The sequence below is a fragment of the Lissotriton helveticus genome, chromosome 8 (assembly GCF_964261635.1).
Source record: "Lissotriton helveticus chromosome 8, aLisHel1.1, whole genome shotgun sequence".
Lineage (NCBI taxonomy): Eukaryota > Metazoa > Chordata > Amphibia > Caudata > Salamandridae > Lissotriton > Lissotriton helveticus.
The window spans coordinates 757,912,795-757,933,697 of record NC_136069.1 but is presented as its reverse complement, the minus strand read 5'-3'; positions in this window follow the sequence as shown (position 1 = coordinate 757,933,697).

Genomic DNA, 20,903 nt, shown 5'->3' with positions numbered 1-20,903 from the left:
CTTTTTGTACCACTCTGCAAATGCGCCTCTTGGTGCCCTGCTGGTGGGACGATGAGGTCCTCTTGTGTCCTGAGGACCTCAGGACTAAAGTGGACTTCACCCCCCAAGCAGCAGTGTGCAAGCACACGCGTTTGCAAAGTGGTGTAAAAGGGGGGCGTTGCCACTGACCACTCTCAGCAATCCAGCTGTGTGTGGCTTACTAGAGGTAACAGGAGGGCTAGTGGGCCCTCAGGGACCCTCATGAGGCAAGGGGACTTCACCCCCCAACCAAGAGCCCACCATGAGGTGCGTTTGCAGAGTGGTGTGAAAGGGGGCGTGGCCTGCTGTGAGAATTTAGCAATCCTGCTGTGTGGGACCTACTGAAGGTAATAGGAAGGGTAGTTGGTCCCCAAGGATGTCCTTGGGGACCAACTACACCTCCAGTTACCTCCAGTAAGTCCCACACACTGGGATTGCTAAGAAGTCTTCAGAGGCCACGCCCCCTTTCTCCAACACTCTGAAAACGTCCCTCCTGGCACACTATTGGTTGGGGGCTGAAGTCCAATTTACTCCTGAAGGTTTTTGGGGTCCAGGAAACCCTCCTGGTATCTCCTGTAAGTCCTAAAAAGTTGAATTACTGAGTACTGGTCAGAGGCTCAGCCCCCTTTCTCCACCACTGTACAAATGTGACTACTACTTTGAGAAACATTTGCAATGTAATAGGTTTCGCATTTGCGAGAGTTAGAGCTATTGGCATTGTAAATGTAAAAGATTTTTTTAAATGTTTTTGGTGTGGAGTGGATGTACATTGTGTGTAGTGAAATTATGTGGTATATTGTACAGTGAAATTGTGTGCATAGAAAGTATGTGGTATTTAGTGTATAGGAATTATGTAGAGTGGGATTATGTGTTAAGGAGAGTATTTAGGTAATATGATAGTCTGTGTTGTGGAGTGGTAACCTCAGGTTTAGTCTTCCTCATTTCTATAGAAGCTAAACTATAAACTCAATGAGACAAAAAAAAGAAGGAATCACTGAGGAGCACTTCTGGACCTAGTCAGAGATATGAGCAGGGCCACTAGAATTATGCGACTGTTTGGCTGCACCGACTTTTGCACAATTATACATTTTGCGCAATTGCCACATAATTCATCATCTGCTGCTTAATCTGCAGATTTGGAAAAAAAAACTTGCTTCTAGCTCAAATTGCTCAAAAGTTACCAAAAATTCAGCAACAAGTGTTATAGCGTGGTGGAAGGCCCTTTGCAAACCTAGAAAAGTCACCTCTTACTTATTGCTAAATGTGGGTGTTAAATTGGTACTAATTGTGTGCAAACCACTCTTGCTTGTTTCTGCACCTCTCTTAACCCTTTCTTTATTTCTCTTGCTTCTTTCTGCACTTCTCTTGCCTCTTTCTGCACATCTCTTCTGCTTTTCACACCTCCCTTCTTTCTGCACCTCTCTTGTCACTTTCTGTACCTCTCATGCTTCTTTCTGCACTTCTCTTGCCACTTTCTGCACCTCTTTTGCGTATTGCTGCACCTCTCGTGCCTCTTTGTGCACTTCTCTTGCCTCTTTCTGCACCTCGCTTGCTTCTTTCTGAACTTCTCTTGCTTCTTTCTGCACCTCTCTTGCTTCTTTCTGCACCCCTCTTCCCTCTTTCTGTACCCCTCTTCCCTCTTTCTGCACCATTCTTCTCTATTTCTGCACCGTCCTTGCCTCTTTCTGTACCTCGCTTGCCTCTTTCTGTACACCTCTTGCCTCTTTCTGTACCTCTTTTGTTTCTGCCTGCACTTATCTTGCCTCTTCCTGCACTCCTCTTGCCTCCTTCTGCACCTCTGTTGTTTCTTTCTGCATTGCTCTTGCTTCTTTTTGCACCTCTCTTGCTAATTTATGCACCCTTCTTGTCTCATTCTGCACCTGTGGTGGTACTTTCTGCACTGCTCTAGTGCCTGTTTCTGCAACTCTCCTGCCTCTTTCTGTACTTCTCTTGCCTCCTTCTGTATCTCTGTTGCTTTTTTATGCACTGCTCTTGCTTCTTTATGCACCCTTTTTGCCTGTTTCTGCAACTCTCTTGCCTCTTTCTGTACTTCTCTTGCCTCCTTCTGCACCTCTGTTGCTACTTTCTGCACTACTCTAGGCTCTTTCTGCACCCCTCTTGTCTGTTTCTACACCTCTGTTGATTCATTCTGTACTGGTCTTTCTTCTTTCAGTACCTCTTTTGCCTGTTTCTGCACTACTCTTTAGGTTGGTCCGCAAGTGCTCTTGCCACCTCTGTTATGTCCACCCCCATCTACTGGTGGCATTCCTTTCTCAGTGTTGCCCAGACTGGGATTGACTGGCACAAAGTCACCTGCATTTTCCCTTACATTACCGTTCAGGGTAGTTTCCCCTGGCTCCAAAGTCCCCCATCCTGTACTAATGGGTCGAACTAATCCCAAACAGTGAAGGCTTGCCTTCGACCAGCTGAGGCCTGCTAGAGGCACTGTTGATTAGCGTTTTAGGACCCTAGTGTGATTAGCCCGATTCATGCCCTTATATAGGTATAATTAAGCATGGTCGGATTTTGCGAATTGGCAATCCGCGAAATTGCGTATTTACGGTTTCGCAATCCACAAAATCCGCGAACTCTCGCGAATTTTGCAGATTCTTTTTTTTTTTGTGTTCGCAAGTGTTTCTGCCATTTCGCAAGGGTTTTTTACCAGTTCGCAAACGCAAACTTACTTGTCGGGTAGAAACGGTCGCGACCATGTTGTTTCTATGTCTGGTTCATCACAGCACCCTCTATTTCACCACTGCCACCCTCTATTTCACCACTGCCACCCTCTGGCTCACCCATTCCACCCTCTGACTCTCCCATGCCACCCTCTAGTTCATCACTGTAGATTATGGGGGGAAAAGCACACCTGCCCTGCCTCAACTGACATGAATGAATTAGGGGCTGATTAATGTGTCACTGAATTTGAACTTCCAGGCTGGCACATGCTTCCTTATCTGTAATTGCTTTCTGTTGCAGTGTAATTTTTTTAACAGGACCTTTGTTGTATACTTGTAGCTATTCTCTGAGCCTGCTGTAAGGGTCAGAGCAGGGTCATAGAATAGTTGCAAGTAGGCAACTGAACTCTGAAGGGGCCCCTCAGGAAGCACTACAGGGAATGGTTACTAATGATAAGATTGAACTTTTGCACCTGCTGAGTGCTTTCAGTTTTGCAAAAATCCAAAAAACCAGCGCATCCACAAAAAGTAATCCTTCCAGGCACTACAGGGAATGGTTACTAATGATAAGATTGAACTTTTGCACCTGCTGAGTGCTTTCAGTTTTGCAAAAATCCAAATATCCAGCAGCATCCACAAAAAGTAATCCTTCCAGGCACTACAGGGAATGGTTACTAATGATAAGATTGAACTTTTGCACCTGCTGAGTGCTTTCAGTTTTGCAAAAATCCAAATATCCAGTAGCATCCACAAAAAGTAATCCTTCCAGGTCAAGATCCAAATCAAAGTGACCAGCACATGAAGAAAGCACTGGGAGGAGCCTGCTGGACAGGAACAGTAAGTTGGAGACTGTGGGGCTCTTCCTTCCTCCCACCCCCCACCCCCCAAAATGGACTCCTTGCAAAAAAAAGTGCAGGCAAATGTCAACCTGAGGAGTTATTCTGATAAAAATCATAATTTTCAAGGTTTATGCTGCCTGCTGGTGGATTTCTTGTGCGAAAATGCAAGTTTTGCAATCTCGCAATTGCGAGATTGTCGCTGCCCGCCGCATCTACATGTTCGCAAGTGTTTACTCCCGCGAAATTGTATAGTATTCTAGTTGGCAAGTGCGACCAAGCAAAAAATCCGCTTCGCACGGATTTACGAATTTTCGGCAACTTCGCGAGAGTTCGCAGATTGCGAATTTGCCGAAAATCCGCAAAATTCGCGAGCGGAACGGATTTTACGCCCATGCTTAGGTATAATTCACATTACCCGTATATAGGCATAAAAATCATACCCATATTTAGACATAGCCCATGCAGTCCAAATACAAGCATGGCTACTTCCACTAGTTCCAAAAAGCCACAACGATTTCCTGGAAAACTAAGCTTCAGCAGTCAGGGACATCCCCTTTCTTGAATACTGATTTGTCCTAGAAATCATGGCATTTTCAAAGAACTACCATTCCTTTGGGGTTCTTTGGTGACGTTATTATGTCAGACTTTACGTCAAACCAGGCACCTTCAAGGTATAAATATGTCCACACTTGCTCTAGTAAACACACGGTCGTTTGGAGCAGTTCGACTATCTACTTGCCCGACGCAGCTCGCTACCGCAAGTGCTGAAGGAAGCCGACCCTCCAGCTGACGCACTGACAGAGAAAACATAGTGAAAACTCTGCCGGTTGCCGGACTGCGGACGGTGTGCTGATAAAGTGGTTTATTGAGACGGACTACTTTTGACCCGAAGAGCTCTCCTTCATTGTTGCTGGTTTGCCGAATTGAATTAAAACAACACTGTCTGCGAATTCGCTGCAGATTGCGGTGGTCTTTTTGCCCCACTTTCTAGCTATTTGATCTCAGCTAGTCCATCAGTATCACAAACAGCTAATGGGCTTCCTCTGCAACATATAAATTGTCCTGAGGATGGTCTTATAGACAACTGCAACAGAGACCAAAACGTCGACCTCTACATCATCTCGCAAGCAATTTATGTTTCCAAGAGTGACTTTTGTGTTCAATTGGTCCTAGTTACTCTTTTCATTCATAGGAGTTGATGTTTTGTTATGAACTGATTTGCTGATTTGTTATAACCACATGGATGCTGCAGATTTTCATCTGCTGTGCTGGGCCATAATGTTAATGGGTGTGGCCATGTCAAGCTCAGCTCGTCATGAGCACCCTAGAGGTATATGCCATGACGAGCTGAGCTCGTCATGAGCATCGAAGGGGTTAACATCTGTTCATGACTTTTTGCTTAGAATTAATTATTTGATGTATCCCCTCGAATTGATTTCTAAAATATAAAATTCAATATATTTTCATATAAATAGGATTCTCCGTGTGCTTCTTCCTTTTCCTGTGTGATTAAGATCAAGAATTATCACTGTTATCTTATGGATTCATTTGAGTTAGATTGTTGACAACAAACTCTATGACGAATGCTAACAAATAAGCCAATTAGTATTCAAATAAAATTCCTTGTAGACACCCCTCACCCTATACTGTTTACTGCCCAAGCCTACAAGGGTTGATTGGGTTACCCAAATTCTTTTACCCACTGACAGAGTGGCTTCCTTTCTATCACTGAGAATCCCGCTCCAGTGTTTCCGAGCTCCCCTTGCGGGGTGTTGGGAAATCGAGCCTGGAGACAGAGATACCAGACCTACTTTATTCTAAAACCAAGGTACGGAGCTGATTAGACCCTAAGAGAAATCTTGGATAGATTCTTGGCAAAGAAACTAACCCATACTTACTTCTTCCCTCGTACTAGACTTAGGTTAGGTACATTGGGGTAGGCATATTTTAGAAACACAAGTTGAGTACTTTTAGTCTTTGTTATTTATGTATGTATTTTATGGCTTAGAAACCATACCATGCTTTTACAGTATTATTTTATAATACTCTTCTTGCTGTACGCATTATACTTTACAGCCAGTATTACGATTGTAGCAGTTTATTTCTTCTGCATTAGAAAGAAGACTGTTCAATAAATACTTTTATTGAAAACGCCCGTCTCTCTATTTTCTCTGCACCTCTGATGAAACGAAGCATGCACGATTGACTAAGTAAAATATCTATCTATTGTTTCCACGACTCTGAAGATTAGTGTTATTCTTGGGGAAACAAAGTTGTCATGTTTATGCAGTTGTCAGAAACTAATCCGTCTTGAGAATTCGAGAACGTTTCTAGTGACCTCTGAGCTAGCTGGCACTCACAATTAGGTCTAATATATTCAGTAGAGACCTATTCGACTTAAGCCTTACGTCACATCTATAGGATATATTATTCCAATGCGCAGAGCCTATTCGGAATATAGGAAATACACTACAGCACTGTTGGCATTACGAAATGGATGAAACTGCAGACCGCGAACAAGGTAATGTTGCAATTAACAACTTGACCACCATAATGTCAGAACTCAAGGTGAGTTTCTGTGCCATGGGCGCATGTTTTGATACTCTTGCTGATCACACAGACACCCTGGGGAAGCGCCTGGATCACAAGGAGATGAGGATTGATAAATCTAGGAGTATATATCTGGCATGGACGACAGTGGCACTATGGCGCAGAAGCATTTGGATAAGATGGAACTCATCTGAAAGCAAGTGGTGCTGAAGAATGAATACCAGGAAGTTGGGTCCCAGGGAAATAACATACACATATCCTGCATTGCAGAGCCCACAAACATGGGGAGTATGGACACGTTCGTGGAGCAGCTCTTCATTGATCTCTTCAACCACTCCAGCTTCTTCCACTCCTTCACTGTGGAACTAGAACATAATACCCTTGACCTCCACCCTTTTGAGGGCACTCCTCCTCACTTTCTCATCGCACGTCTCCTCAACTATAAGGACAGGGACACTGCCATCCATCTGGCCTGGCAGCAAGGCCCGTTCCATTCCCAGGGCTCCAGCATCTCATTCTATCCTGACTTCACTCCCATTGTAAAGGAGGACCGTTGTAAATAAAGAGATGTCTCAATTTAGTCAAGAATGAAGTCAAGAATACTCTTAGAAAGCAGGGCCTTTGTTATGCAATGCTCTATCCAGCTCACTTCCTAGAGGACATGATGGAAAATCCTGTTTCTTTGAGACTCCGGCTGATGTATCAGCCTTCTGAAAATCTTTGTTGTCTAAGACCCCTTCTCCCCGATGGGCTGCCTTGGAACTGTCTGGCCCCACCACTCCTTCATGGAAGAGGTGTGGCGCTGCCACCTGGGCGACTGACGCTGGACGCTGGGGATCACGTTTGATCCCTGGCTCTGGCGGCAGCAGTCTGCCCAGCACGATGAACACTACATTCTTGTTATTGGATTTGTTTTGCTTCTTGGTTCTTACTTTTGGGATTCGCTGGATAACTTCTGATCTGGTGTGAGTAGGGGTTGGGGTTTTAGGGTTTGTTTTATATTTTAGCCTAATTGTTACATTGTGTATTTTTTGGTGTGACGCACTCCATGACACTCACTCCTTTACTCCTGATGTGTACTCTTCCATGTCTTCCACACTACCAGTATGTCACTCACTAATACTAATAGGACAGTTGACCTCATCTTTATCACCTGGAATATTCATGGAATTAACAATCCTATAAAGGAGAAACGGGTGCTGTCATATCTGACTGAGATAAGATTGCCTTTTTGCAAGAGACTCATGCCGTTTGCCTCCCTCCTCTGAGGTTTCATATGCTAAACCTTGGTGACTGCATGATTACTCCTGGGGCACGTGTATTCTCATACACAAAAGTGTCCTTTTAACTTTCCAAACTAGTTATTTAGATCAGAATGGCTGATGTGTACTCCTTCAGGCATCCTAGCAGACAAACAGGTTCTGTTGTTGAACATGTATGCTCCTAATGTGGACGACCCTGATTGTTTTCAAGATCTTCTGGCACACATGGGACACTTTGCTGTAGACTATGTGCTATTGGGTGGGGATCTCAACATACCGCTGTGCTCCCTCACTGACTCTACCAGTACTCCCTGCCAGAGGTAAACCTCATAACATCATTGACACTTATGTGCTTCGTGATGCCTGAGGCATCCGTTATCCCTCTACCCCTGCATTTACTTTTTTGTCAGCCCCCCACTCCATCTGGACTATGTTAGACTATTGGTTCCTCTCCGTTCATGCATGCCTTTGGGTAACAGAGATCACAGTACTACCTCATACTTTGTCTGACCACACCCCAGTTCTTTTCCGCATGCAGGTTTCCTATGGCTGCAGCTCGGACTGCACCTGGAGCCTATACAGTGAGTCCCTCCATGATCCAGTGTTCCATGGTGAGGTACTTGCTGTAATAACTGAATGTTTTGAGCTGAATTTGGGATCCGTTGAGACACAGGCCACCCTTTGGGAGGCCCTAAAGGTCTTCATCCGTGGAGTCTGTATCTCCAAACACATTGGAATACTGCGCGACATATGTTTTCAAATTCACCTTATCGAGACTGACCTTCGAGACATGGACGAAGCAGCTGCTGGAGGTGGAGACCATCTTTTATATTACAGATCTGCCTTTTGTACACAGTTTCATTATCTTGCTGATAGTGAGGTTACAAACATGAGGAAACATGCCAGCGCCCACCAGTATGGGGAGGGAGAGTGTCCAAGCCACACTCTAACCCAACGTTTATAACCCAATCAATTTCATAATTACATTACTGAGTTGTGCTCAGATTCTGAACAGCGAATATGTGGTGGAGAGGGCGTTGTAGCCGAACTCCAACAGAATTATAAGCATCTTTATTCTTCACACATCCCCGATCTCCCGTTGGAAATATCTACATATCATGAGGATGGGGTGATAGTTTGCAGCTGCGGCCCGTGGAGGGAGTTACGGTGGGGCAGGAAGGCGGGGAGGGGGAGGGGGAGGGGCAGGGTGGAGGGTGCTAAAAACCGGCATATGGATAATTGCAAGTAAGTAAACAATTTAATTAATAAAACGAATTTTGTAGCGCGCACAAATTCGTTTCATTAATTAAATTGTTTACTTTCCTGCAATTATCCATATGCCGGTTTTTAGCACCCTCCACCCTGCCCCTCCCCCTCCCCGCCTTCCTGCCCCACCGTAACTCCCTCCACGGGCCGCGGCTGATGGTTTGGCTATGGACGTCCAATGCTAGTTCCTTTCCGAGCACATTTCGATTGAAGAAATTGCTATCGATTATCTTGATTGCTCAGAGGCACCTGGTTTGTATGGCCTACCTGGAGCCTTCTGCAAGACCTTTAATCAATAATTGGCCCCCACCTTTTGGCACTATACAATGAATCACTGGCCATGGGCACCTTGCCCCCATCACTACACAAGACCATCCTTATTGTCCTGCTGTAATCGAGTAAAGACCCTCATCTATACTCCTCCTATCAACCTCTATCTCTCTTGAGCCGTGACAGTATAATATTAGCCAAGGTCCTTGCCACCAGATTATCTTTTTTAATGGAACAAATAATTTCCCCTGTGTAATCTAGCTTCGTCCCTTATCCCTCCACCTCACTCAATGTATGTACCATTCTCTCAATTCTCAATAAGATATATCTGTCTATTCCAGCAGTCATAGCCCTGTTGGATGCTGAGAAAGCATTTGACTCCCTTAAATGGCCCTTCCTGAGGGCACTTCTTAGTAAACTGGGAATCCCTCCTATCTTTATCTCCCTAATCATGTTTCTATATACTTTGCCTGTGGTCCATCTCCAGGTCAATATTTCACTCTCTGAAATGTTACCTATCCTGAAAGGGACCAGGCAGGGTTGTCCCCTGTCTCCCCTTCTCTTCAACAATACTATGGACCCATTGGTCCACTGTATACAAGACCACCATCTACACCGAGGCCTCCAGCTCACCCATGGCCGGCTTCTACTCTCCCTGTACGCGGACAGCATTTTGCTCTTTATTCTTCATTGATCGGAGAAGGTATCTCTCTTCATGCAGGAGATTGTCCACTTCAGCGATCTGCTGAGACTCCAAATTAACTGTGCCAAGTCAGAACTATTCTCATTCATAGATGCTGCATAGCCTGCGCCCGCTTATTATTCATTCACCTGGGCGGCAGATGATGCCAGGTACTTAGACATATGGCTCCAAAGAGACATAAATCAAATACTGCAACTCAACTATAGGCTGGTGATGGCAGACCTCACTCTTCAAATTGACCACTGGAGAAAACTCTCCCTCTCTATGGCTGGGAGCTTGGCCATCATCAAAATAATCATTTTATCCCGCTTCTTTAACTTATTCTTAACCATTCCTATCCCACAGTCCTTGAGCTTTTTTTACTCCCTATGAAGTCTCCTTTTGCATATTGTATGGGGCGGAGGTCACCCCCATATTACTGTCCCGTATTAGCGCAGTGGCCTTGGAGTCCCGGACCTCAACTTATATTACCTCATTGCCCAATGCTAGTGCTCCCATCGCTGGTATCAACCATATGCCCGCATTCCTTATAGGAGTCCGGAGAGGGATCAGCTAGGGGACCTCCTACACTCTTTAATTTTGCCAAAGTGTATTTCACTGGATGCCACCGACATTCAAACAGTGTCTATGGCTTGATGGGTGTGGCACAGGCTGTTGCGTATACTGAGAGGGGGCTCCATATATTACCCTGCTTTTTAAATGCATGACCCTTGGCTCCCTCTTACCCGTGAAAAATTGGTACAACGTATATTTTGCCACCATAACCTACTCACCATGGGAGTCTTATTTCTAGATGGCCATGTTATACAACCAACTGTAGAACGACGCTCGACTGACCCATCTTTTATTGACCTCTTTATCATTCAGAGACTTCACAATACATTGCGGTCCCTGATTCCCTCTCATCCATTGTCCCCTGAACATCTCTCTCCATTGACAGTCACTGTGACCGATGTGTCTGGTGATCGTCTAGTTTAATGACTGTACCATATGTGCTTTACCCTTAAACCTGACAACACTAAAAGGGTGTGGGTGGAGGAACAGGTAATCCATCTCAAAGACATGACATGGTCATATTGTTGCTCACAGATTCAAAGCATTTCGACCAAACACATCCACAAGTTGTTACATTTAAAATAAACCTATTGTTTCTATATGTCACCCTCTGACATCACTAAATTTGATCCTACTAGGCCTGACCTGTGTATTAAATGCCATGCCCCAGGGGCACACTTGGCACGTTTAACATGAACTTGTCCAGTGATACATTCATACTGAACTTTGGTTTTCAAACATTTCACTGCGATGACTGACTATGAATGGCCAGATCAACGCTGTCTCCTCCGCATGCTTCAACAACCTTTGCATACTATGCAAAACATTTAAATGGTATCCCGCCAACTCAAGGAAAACGGTCACTCAGGCCCTCCCCATCAGCAGACTCAACTACGGCAATGCCGGAATCAACAAAGAAGTCCTCCGCAAACTCCAGACCATCCTGAACGCCGCGACCGGACAAGTCCTCAATATCCCATGGCGCAACCACATCACCCAACCCTTCTGTGACCTCCACTGTCTCCTCGTTGAAGGAAGAATATCTTTCAAGCTGCTCACACATGCCTACAAGGCCCTGCACAACATCGGACCACAATACCTCAACAACCGCCTCTCCTTCCATAACCCCAAGAGAAACTTCCGCACAGCAGACTTTGCCCTAGCCACCGTTCCACGCTTCTACAAGAACAGAGTGGGGGAAGGTCCTTCTCCTGCCTCACAGCCAAGACCTAGAATGACCTCTCCCAATACCTTTGTCGAAGCCCGACACCGCACCAATTCAGGAAAGACCTCAAGACCTGTCGCTTCGAATGACCCTGCACCCAGCCCCTTGAGACCTTAATGGGTGAGTAATGGGCTTCACCAACCCTGATTGATTAATTGACATAGTGCTCTCACTGACTGTCTCCTTGCACTTTTAGGATACACCAGAGATCCTTCCCTGACCGCCTCCTTTCACTTTCACTTTCACAGAGATATACTGCACTCCTTGTGCCACATAAAGGTTCCTTCTCTTCTAACTGGCTTAAAAGCATGCCATATTGTGATAATGTCAGTGAAGACTACACCCTCCACCAACCTCCCTCGTCCCACCCCAGAGATATATGGCAACCACTGCATGACTACCTACGCATGCTGGACCCTGACACCAAGTCTTAACACCTTCTCCCTTCTCTCTCTCTCATTGTGGTCTTGTCCTCATCTCCTCAGTCCTCAAACCCTAACAATCTGATTCATTGATTTATTTTCCCCACGTTTTGCCACTTGTTTTTCTTTTTTTTTAATCGTTTGTTGACTATGTTTCCATGTTAATGTGTAGTTCTTATTGCGTTAGAGATGTGATTCACAGCAGTGTATCTATGGTTGTAATGTATATTTTTCATTTGGAAAATCAATATAGACATTATTAAAAAAAACAGCAGTTACTAGCACTATCATAATCATGAGTTCTTCCAGCTTGAATTTCTGTTGCTGAAAGAAGCCGAAAACTCTGGTTGAAAGTACAGCCCAAAATGAGGAATTATCGTGGAAACAGGATGCAAAATTACTGATTTCCCCATTAATTCCTCATTTGTTTTGTTGACCCTCAGACTCCAACTCGTAAAAGTAAAGTAATGGATTTCCCCCAACCCTCAAATAATTGGAGATTCTGGTATCCGTAACTTCGGGGGCGGGAAAAAACCAGACCATGTGCGAGACCTCATGCAATGAGGGCTTGATGGTGAAAAAAGTCCCTGGAGTCTAGTTCATTAAAAGATGATATCTTGACGACTTTGACAACGGCCAGACTGATGCATGAAATAAATATGGTACATCATTTTAGGACATATTTCTTTCTGAGAGAGTATTTTTATTCCTAAATTATGCTTGACCCAAAATAACAATATAATACAAAGAAGTACCCCTTCGCACCATCCCCACAACTCCTGTCCCCTTCCTTTCTTATAGCCATTACCAGAGATATAAAATGAATGCTTCCTGTGAAAGATATGTCAGCCCACGTTTTATGTATGATGCGTATGGGTGAACTCCATTTTAGCTTGTACTTTTACAAGGGCCAGTCACATTAATGCAAATCTGCATTTAGCAATAGTTACATACGGTATGTGAAACCTTGTTTATACTAAAGCCTACCCTGGAGTTTATACTTATAAGTATTAATAGATGGCCCGTATTACATCTTGTTTTCATGCCTCTTTGTTAGTGAAATTGCTCTCCCACCCTCGCAGCTCCACCATTGACATAGGCCTCCCCTGAGCCCCTGCACTCTCTATTGTCAGTATTCGAGGCCCTCTTCCAACCACAGGTTTACCTGCACCTCATCCCTTGTGGTCCAGTGGACCTCTGTCTCCCTTTTCTACCTTCGCTTTCCGCTCCAATTTTCACTTGTTTTCATCCTTTTTAATAAATCTATTTTTCTGCACTTTCCTGTTTTCTGCACTTCCCTGCGTTTCTGCTTTGTTTCTCTTTTTCCCCTTTATTCCTCCTTTTTCTCCTTTCCTGCCCATTTCCCCCCGGCACTGCTGCTGCCCCCATAGCCCACCCCCCCCAGCACGACCAGTGCAACCGGCCTAATCCAGCTCCCCTCCCCGCTCCTGCCTCCCAGCTGTCCAGTCCTCCACGACCCCTAATTAATGGAGGCCGCTGCGGGGACAGACAAGTAAGACCACTGACTCTTTGTCAGTGAAATTGCTCTCCCACCCTCGCAGCTCCACCATTGAGTAAGGCCTCCTCGAGCCCCTGCACTCTCTTGTGTGGGTGTTCAGGCCCACCTCCACCCGCAAGTTCACCTGCGCCTCATCCCTGGTGGTCCAGTGGACCTCTTTCTCCCTTTTCTCGCTCCGCTTTCCCCTCCGTTTTTCACTTGTTTTCCCCCTCTTTCCTAAATCTATTTTTCTGCACTTTCCTGCTTTATTTTTCTGTTTTCCCCTTTATTCCTCCTTTCCCACCCATTATCCCCTGCCGCTGCTGCCCCCGTGGCCCCTCCCCACAGCATGATCAGAGCGAACGGCCCAATCCAGCACGTCTCCCCGCTCCTGCCTCCCAGCTGTTCAGCCCTCCCCAACCCCTACTTATTGGCGGCCGCTGTGTGGCTGTGTGCAGCGGGTGCGCGCAGGCATGAAAAAGGCAAGCCCATCTGCACCCGTCTGCATCCGTCCGTGACCCAACCACGACCAGCACCAGGAGCCCTGAACCTCTGCCCACCAACGCTATGACCCAGCAGCACTCCACGCACTCAACCCAGGACGCCACAACAACTGAAAGCCAGCATCACCAGCCGACACCCACGGACCCTTCAGCTGTCACCTCTGCCAGCACACCTGCAGCACCAAGAACACGGACCCAGCACAACCCGCCTGCAAGAACTCAACCAAACCAAAGACCCTACAATGCATCCTCCTCAACGTCCGATCGCTCCACAAACACGCCACCAAAATCTGGGACCTCCTCGACAGCACCACCCCAGATGGAGCGTTCCTCACCAAAACCTGGCCCAACAACACCTCAGAATCGGACATCACCGTCACCATTCCCCAAGGATACAAGATCTCCAGGAAGTACCGCCCAACCGCCTGGGAGGATGAATCACCATCGTCAACAAATCCACCTTCCTCCTGAGCACAGTCCCCAAAGAGCCCACAGACCTGATGGAACACCTTCACTTCAAGATTCTGGCCAGCCCTACCACCACCCTCTAACGAACCCTCATCTACCGACCAACTGAACCCTGCGGACCTTTAGCCAACTCCATCACAGACATCATCTCCCCGCAGGCCATTGCATACACTATCTACACCCTGCTGGGAGACCTCAACTTCCACCTCGACAACCGATTGCACGCCAACACCAAAACCCTCCTGGACAACCTCTACAACATTGGACTCCGCCAGATCGTAACCGAGCCAAAGCACTCAGCAGGACACACCCTCGACCCCCTCTTCACTACAAGAAAATCCATCACCTTCAGCCACACCACCATTGTCGCATCGACTGACCATTGTTGTGTCCACTGCACCTTCAGAACCCCCACCATCCACAGACACCAGCACCTGCTCCCACGAAGAAACTGGACCAAAATCACTGACGACCAGCTCACCTCCACACTCCACAATTCCACCCCAACCTCACAGAAAATGACAACGCCAACACTGCAGCCTGACCCCTGCATAGTTGGATCTTGGACAGAGCCAACACCATAGCCCCCCTCAAGAAAAACAACAACATCCGCGCCAAGAAAGTCAGATGGTTTACTACCGAACTTCGAAAGTCCTGATGCACTGGTCGCCGCCTCGAAAAGGCATGGAGAAACATCAAATCCACAGAAGTCCACAACAACTTCGGAGCCGCCACCAACGCCCACCATCAACTCATCAGAGAAATGAGAAAAAAACGATTGAAGATAGAATCTCCACACACACGCACAACAGCAAAGAACTCTTCAACATCATCGAGTTTGCCCAACCCACCAGTGAGTCTACTGACATCCCTCCTTCACAAGACCTCTGCGACAAACTCAGCACCTTTTTCCACTACAAAATCAAGAGTATATACAACAACTTCGACGAAGACAACCAACACACTGAACGCTCACCAACAACCCCGACACCTGGAAACCAGTGATTGACGACTGAACAGCACTCACCACTGAAGACACACGAAAGACAATGAAGTTAATCCACTCCAGGGCCCACATGGACCCCTGCCCCCACTATATCTTCAACAGAGCCGCCAAGAACATCGCACCCATGCCCCCCACACCATCAACCATTCTCTGGCGACCGCCTCATTCCCCGACTATTGGAAACATGCCAAGATCAACCCCTCCTGAAGAAACCCTCGGTTGACCCCACCGAGCTCAAAAACTACAGACCCATCTCCCTGCTCCTGTTCCCAGCAAAAGTCATGGAGAAAGTCATCAACATCCAACTCGCCACATGCATCGAAGAGCACAACATCCTCGACTCCTCCTAAACCGGCTTCAGAAAAAACTACAGTATCGAATCCACCCTCCTCGCCTCAACAGACGACATCCAAACCCTACTTTACAAAGGAGAAACAGTAGCTCTCATCCTCCTCGACCTCTCAGCAGCGTTCAACCCAGTCAATCACGGCACCCTAATATGCAGACTCCACAACACAGGAATCCAGGCCCTCGACTGTATCCGCTCCTTCCTCTGCGGCAGAGCGCATCTGGTCTTACTCCCCCCTTTCCTCTCGGACCCTACACCTATCACCTGCAGAGTCCCCCGGGGTTCCTCCCTCAGCCCGACACTCTTCAACGTCTACATGGCTCCTCTCGCCCCCATTGTCAGAACCGACGGACTCAACATTGTGTCATCAGCAGACGACACCCAACTCATCCTCTCCCTATCCAATGAACCCAACACTGCCAGACACAACTTTCGAGAAGGCATGGAAGCCATCACCAAATGGATAAAAAAAGCAGCTGCTTACAACTAAACACCAACAAAACAGAAGTACTCATCATGGGCCCAAGACCCGATTCCTGGAACAACTCCTGGTGGCCCCCTGCTCTCGGAAACTTGCCAACCCCCATGGACCACTCACGCAACCTGGGAATCATCCTGGACTCTGAGCTCAAAACGGACCACCAGATCAACTCTGTCTCGACCTCCTGCTTCCACACGCTCTGCTTCCTATGTAAGAGCTACAAAGGGATCGCCCTCGATCACAGAAAGACCGTCACTCAAGCCATGGTCTCCAGCAGACTTGACTGCGACAATGCACTCTACGCCGGAATAAACAAAAACCTCACCTGCAAGCTACAGAACATCCAGAACGCAACCGTCAGACTGATCCTCAACCTGCCAAAACATGCCACATCTCCCAGCACCTGCAAACACTCCACTGGCTCCCCATCGAGGCTAGAGTCACCTTCAAGATGCTCACCCATGCACATAAGGCCCTCCACGACACCGGACCAGGATACCTGAACAGCCGACTCAAATCCCACGCACCCAAAAGGACCCTACAATCAGCCCAGCTCTCCTATGCCGTGGTGTCCCGCACCATAAAGACCGGGTCGGGAGGCTGCTCCTTCTCCTTCCTCCCGGACAGAGCCTGAAAATGCCCTTCCGCTCCACCGCAGACAGACAACTTTGCTTCCCATCTTCGCAAGAAACCTCAAAACCTAGCTCTTTGATAGACCCCCTCCTTGATGGACTGAAATCTGCAACTCCCACCTCTAGGGCCTTGAGACCCATACTGGTGAGTAGTCACGCTTAACAAAGGCCTGATTGATTGATTGATTTGACTTAATTTGTTCCACACAAAGGAGCCAACAACTTGTGATGAAATGCAAACGAACGTGTGCAGCTCATTTTAAAAAAAATGTTTTTTATCACCGGAACAGATGCAATAGTAGGCCCAAAAATAATGTGTTGCTTTCTAATCTATTGTATCCAGGTTTTCTAATGCATATGCAATGCTGCATTAAATCAGATTAGGCTTTCTCAACAGCTTTCCCATTTTGATCACATGGTGATCCTTTTAAAATTTCTCTGAACCCTACAAATGACTGAACATATGATTCACTGTGCAGCTTTTAAATTAGCTGGTGTAATAAAGCTCTGCAATTAAAACCTTATCTGCTGTGAAGGAGAAAAATAATGTGCTGTGACTTTCACATTTGGATTTATTTTGTACTGATTCATCATAAACAATTCCTGTAGTCGTTGTATTCACAAAAGAGCTCGTATTTACAGTACACAATTAACACCTTCGTAACCACTGTGCTGCCCCTTTTCCTTCTGTGGTCTGCCGTTTTCGTGTTCCTAACATTTAAAGTTCATTTATGAATTTAATAGTGCGAAAGAAATTCCTTTCTAAATAAAGTAGCTTCATTAAAGTTAAGTGACTTGTGAAAACTCGTTTTATTTTTAAATGTTTACTAAACTGGTCTCAGTCCTCATCTGTGATTGCAGAACAATTGGAGGAAATGGTTGCCAGATTGCAGAATACTTTATACTTTAGCATTGAAATCTCTGACAAAACTATTCTCCTTGTGCATCACATAAAAAAGGGAATCAATTTCTAGCTTGTCAGGGGCCAAACTGAAACAAAGAGGTCACAGGTGATCGCATTTCAAAAGCAGAGAATACTGCTGGCTTCTTGTGCTGTGAGAGGCAATCTGCACAGCAAAAACAAGGGAACCCTGCATACTTGTAGCAAGTGTGCGTGATTGGGGCGACCTGTACACAACACTGGATGGTCAACTTCCTGAAAGCAGGATATTCATTGACCACCTCACACACTTGCATTTTCGAACTGCCTGCTCGAAACACAAAATTCTGAATTTCCTTCGACACAGGTCTTGAGAGAGACACACTTTGGGGCTTACTGGGCTATGAAGAACTATGTACAACTTTTTGCAAGATTCTTAATTAGGAACAACTTCATTAAATGTTCATCAATTAATGAAAAAGTAGAATTCCTTCTCACTACGGAGCGCAGCTTTTCAATTTATTAGGGGCCATAGTTATGGCTAAGTCACGCAGTTCAGCACAGCAAGCCAACTTGCTGCGCTGCGTGACAGGGAAAGGGCAGGAATGAGCAGTATTTAAGTCAAACCGCGCATTCCTTCCCCGTTGGTTCCGGCAGGTAAACGCGGCCCTCGGGCAGTTCTTATGGGAGGGGGGTAAAGTGCACGTGGCCCTGCGGAAGTGTTTTCTTTCTTCATATAGTGGATATCCTGTCCTATTATCAAGCTTCCCACCTACTCGTATTGAATGAATGGTGGTACGGCGATCGGGGGGATCCGGCATATGCGGTGGAGAGGCGACTTATGTGGGACCATTCGCTACATGCAGTATTGTACTCTGCATCCCTGCGTGGGCCAATGCCCCAACAACAAAGCTGGTGTTCTGTATTTGGAGGCAGACGCTGCACAGAATGGGGTGGTGGAATACGTTGACGCAGGAGACCCCGCTTTGGGATAATGGTTGCCTGCCGCAATTGGCTGCCCTGCAAGATTTTCAGAGGGTGTGATCTTGTGGGGATCTCGGTCTTGGGGGATGTTATGAAAGGTTCGACATTGAAATCGTTCCTGGACCTTTAGTCTGAGTTCCATATGCTGCAGTCTCAATTCTTTCAATACCTCCAGTTTCGGCACGCCCTGTCGCCCAACCTGGTGGGGTTAGAATCTGTGCCTGAGTTCAGCCCCTTGGAGGCAAAGGTCTTTATGGGGGATCTACAGGACTGCAAGATATCCAGGATATATCAAACCCTGGTTATTCACTGTTGCTCCAAGCTGCAGAAAATCCGGGAGGATTGGGAGGGTGACCTGGAACCCCTGGAGGAGGAGGACTGGGTGGAGGACCTGGCTGCCCCGTATGGGGCAGCCCTTGTGGTGCACCTACCCCTGGTCCAGTTTAAATATTTACATAGGGTCTATTACACGTGAACATGGTTGTTGAGGGTGGGGTTAGTGGCCTCCCGCTGTGTCTCAGGTGCCACAGGGAGGAGGGTACACTGATGCATACGGTTTAGCAGTGTCTGTCTCTGGATCGGTTTTGGAGGGGAGTCTTTACCTGTCTGTCAGAGGTTTTGGCCTGGGATCTCTCCCGCTCCCCGAAACTGGCATTATTACATGTCCTGGAGGGGACAGGAGACAATGTCTACAAACGTCTCTTGTTATTGTTGGGACTCACATTGGCAAAGAGGGAGATAGCGAGGGCATGGAAGGCTCTGAGGCCCCCTACAGTGACCGCATGATAGAATGGTCTAGACTTTTGTATGGGCCTTGAGAAACTGATCTTCCTAGGTAGAGGATACCCCCTAAAACTTTTTGTAAAATCTGGGCTGCTTGGCAGGGCTCTGGGAGCGCGGTAGGGGGTGTAGCCCGGATGGGCAATTCGACTTTCAACTCCTATGCGGATCCAGTCGGGGTGGATTGGTAGTGCACTTGGGGGGAGGGGGTCGTTAGTTTTATGGTGTATTTCCTTTAAGGTCTTATTGGGTACAGTTGCAGAAAAATGTCAAAGCAAATTCTTTATGTTATAATTGTGCAGAAGTCGCTGGGTTACAGGACTCTGCTGTACATGTGCTGCTTAACCAAATAAATGTGTTTAAAAAAAAGAAAAAAACGTGCATTTCTGCATTTTCTCCTGCGCTGCTACACTTTTAGCTGCTGAGCACCAATGCAGGCCCCCAAGAACTAAGGTACAAGGGTGCTTGCATTGTAAAGTGCGTTGCTTTTATGTGGGAAGTGGCACTTTCCTGCACAAAACAACGTAGATGCTTTTTTCAAAGAAAGAGGGAAAATCGAGGAGAAAAACATATTTCTCCTCATTATTCCTCACCTGGGGAGTCTTACGTTATTGGTGCATTCCCAGGTCTACCACTAATGGCAAATCTGGGAATGCATCAAAATCAATGGAACATGAGAACACCTATGCAACGCGCATGCAAGCGCCTCCCTGACACGGAGTAATATCATGCATTTTGCACTTAGTTACATTACTCCAGATTTATGAAATCAATCAGGGCCACGCATGGTGACCTTGCTTGACTTCATAAATCTCAAGCTTAATTAGTGTTGCTCTTGCGTGGTGCAAGAGGGACGCAAAGGGGCTCTTAAATATGCCCTTGGGTTTGTTCATAATGGAACTGTTATTGCACATTTGCAAATTCAGGTATAGAAAACATATGTGAGTCAGCATACACTGTTAAGGACATGGCTTTCTTGTAAGTTAACCGCTTCCACAGCATATTTGAGATAGGGAGTGGGCCTATTAGTAGCTTCACTATTTATTGAATTCACAGCGGGAATAGACAGCACTGGCTAATGTCATCTGCTTTACTAGTATACTCAAATGTTTAGTGTTCTTGAGATGGGGATGTGCTATACTTCATGGCTGCCTCTCAAGGGTATGATGGGGAGGAAGCCGTTCTTGCCCATGCTGCTAGCTACTTTTTGGGCCTCGTTTACGATGAATAGTCATATGGCGGCGCTGCAAGTCTTTTTGCTGTGCTGCCTACGCCAATTTGAAAGTGAAGAAATGCACTGTACTTACAAGATACAGTGCATTCCTGTTTTTTCTGCCTGTGGTGGCCCACTATTTGGTGTCTAGCTCCAGCTCAGGCACCCTTGCACCATGCTGCAAGGGTGTCTGCGTTGTTGGCAGGATTGTTTAGGTGCAGGAAGATACATCTTTAGGCACAAAAACAATCCGTGTAGGCTTTTTCTCCTCTCTATGTGTTCTGCAGAATGTAAATCACAAAGCAAGAGGAAAAAATGAGAAGA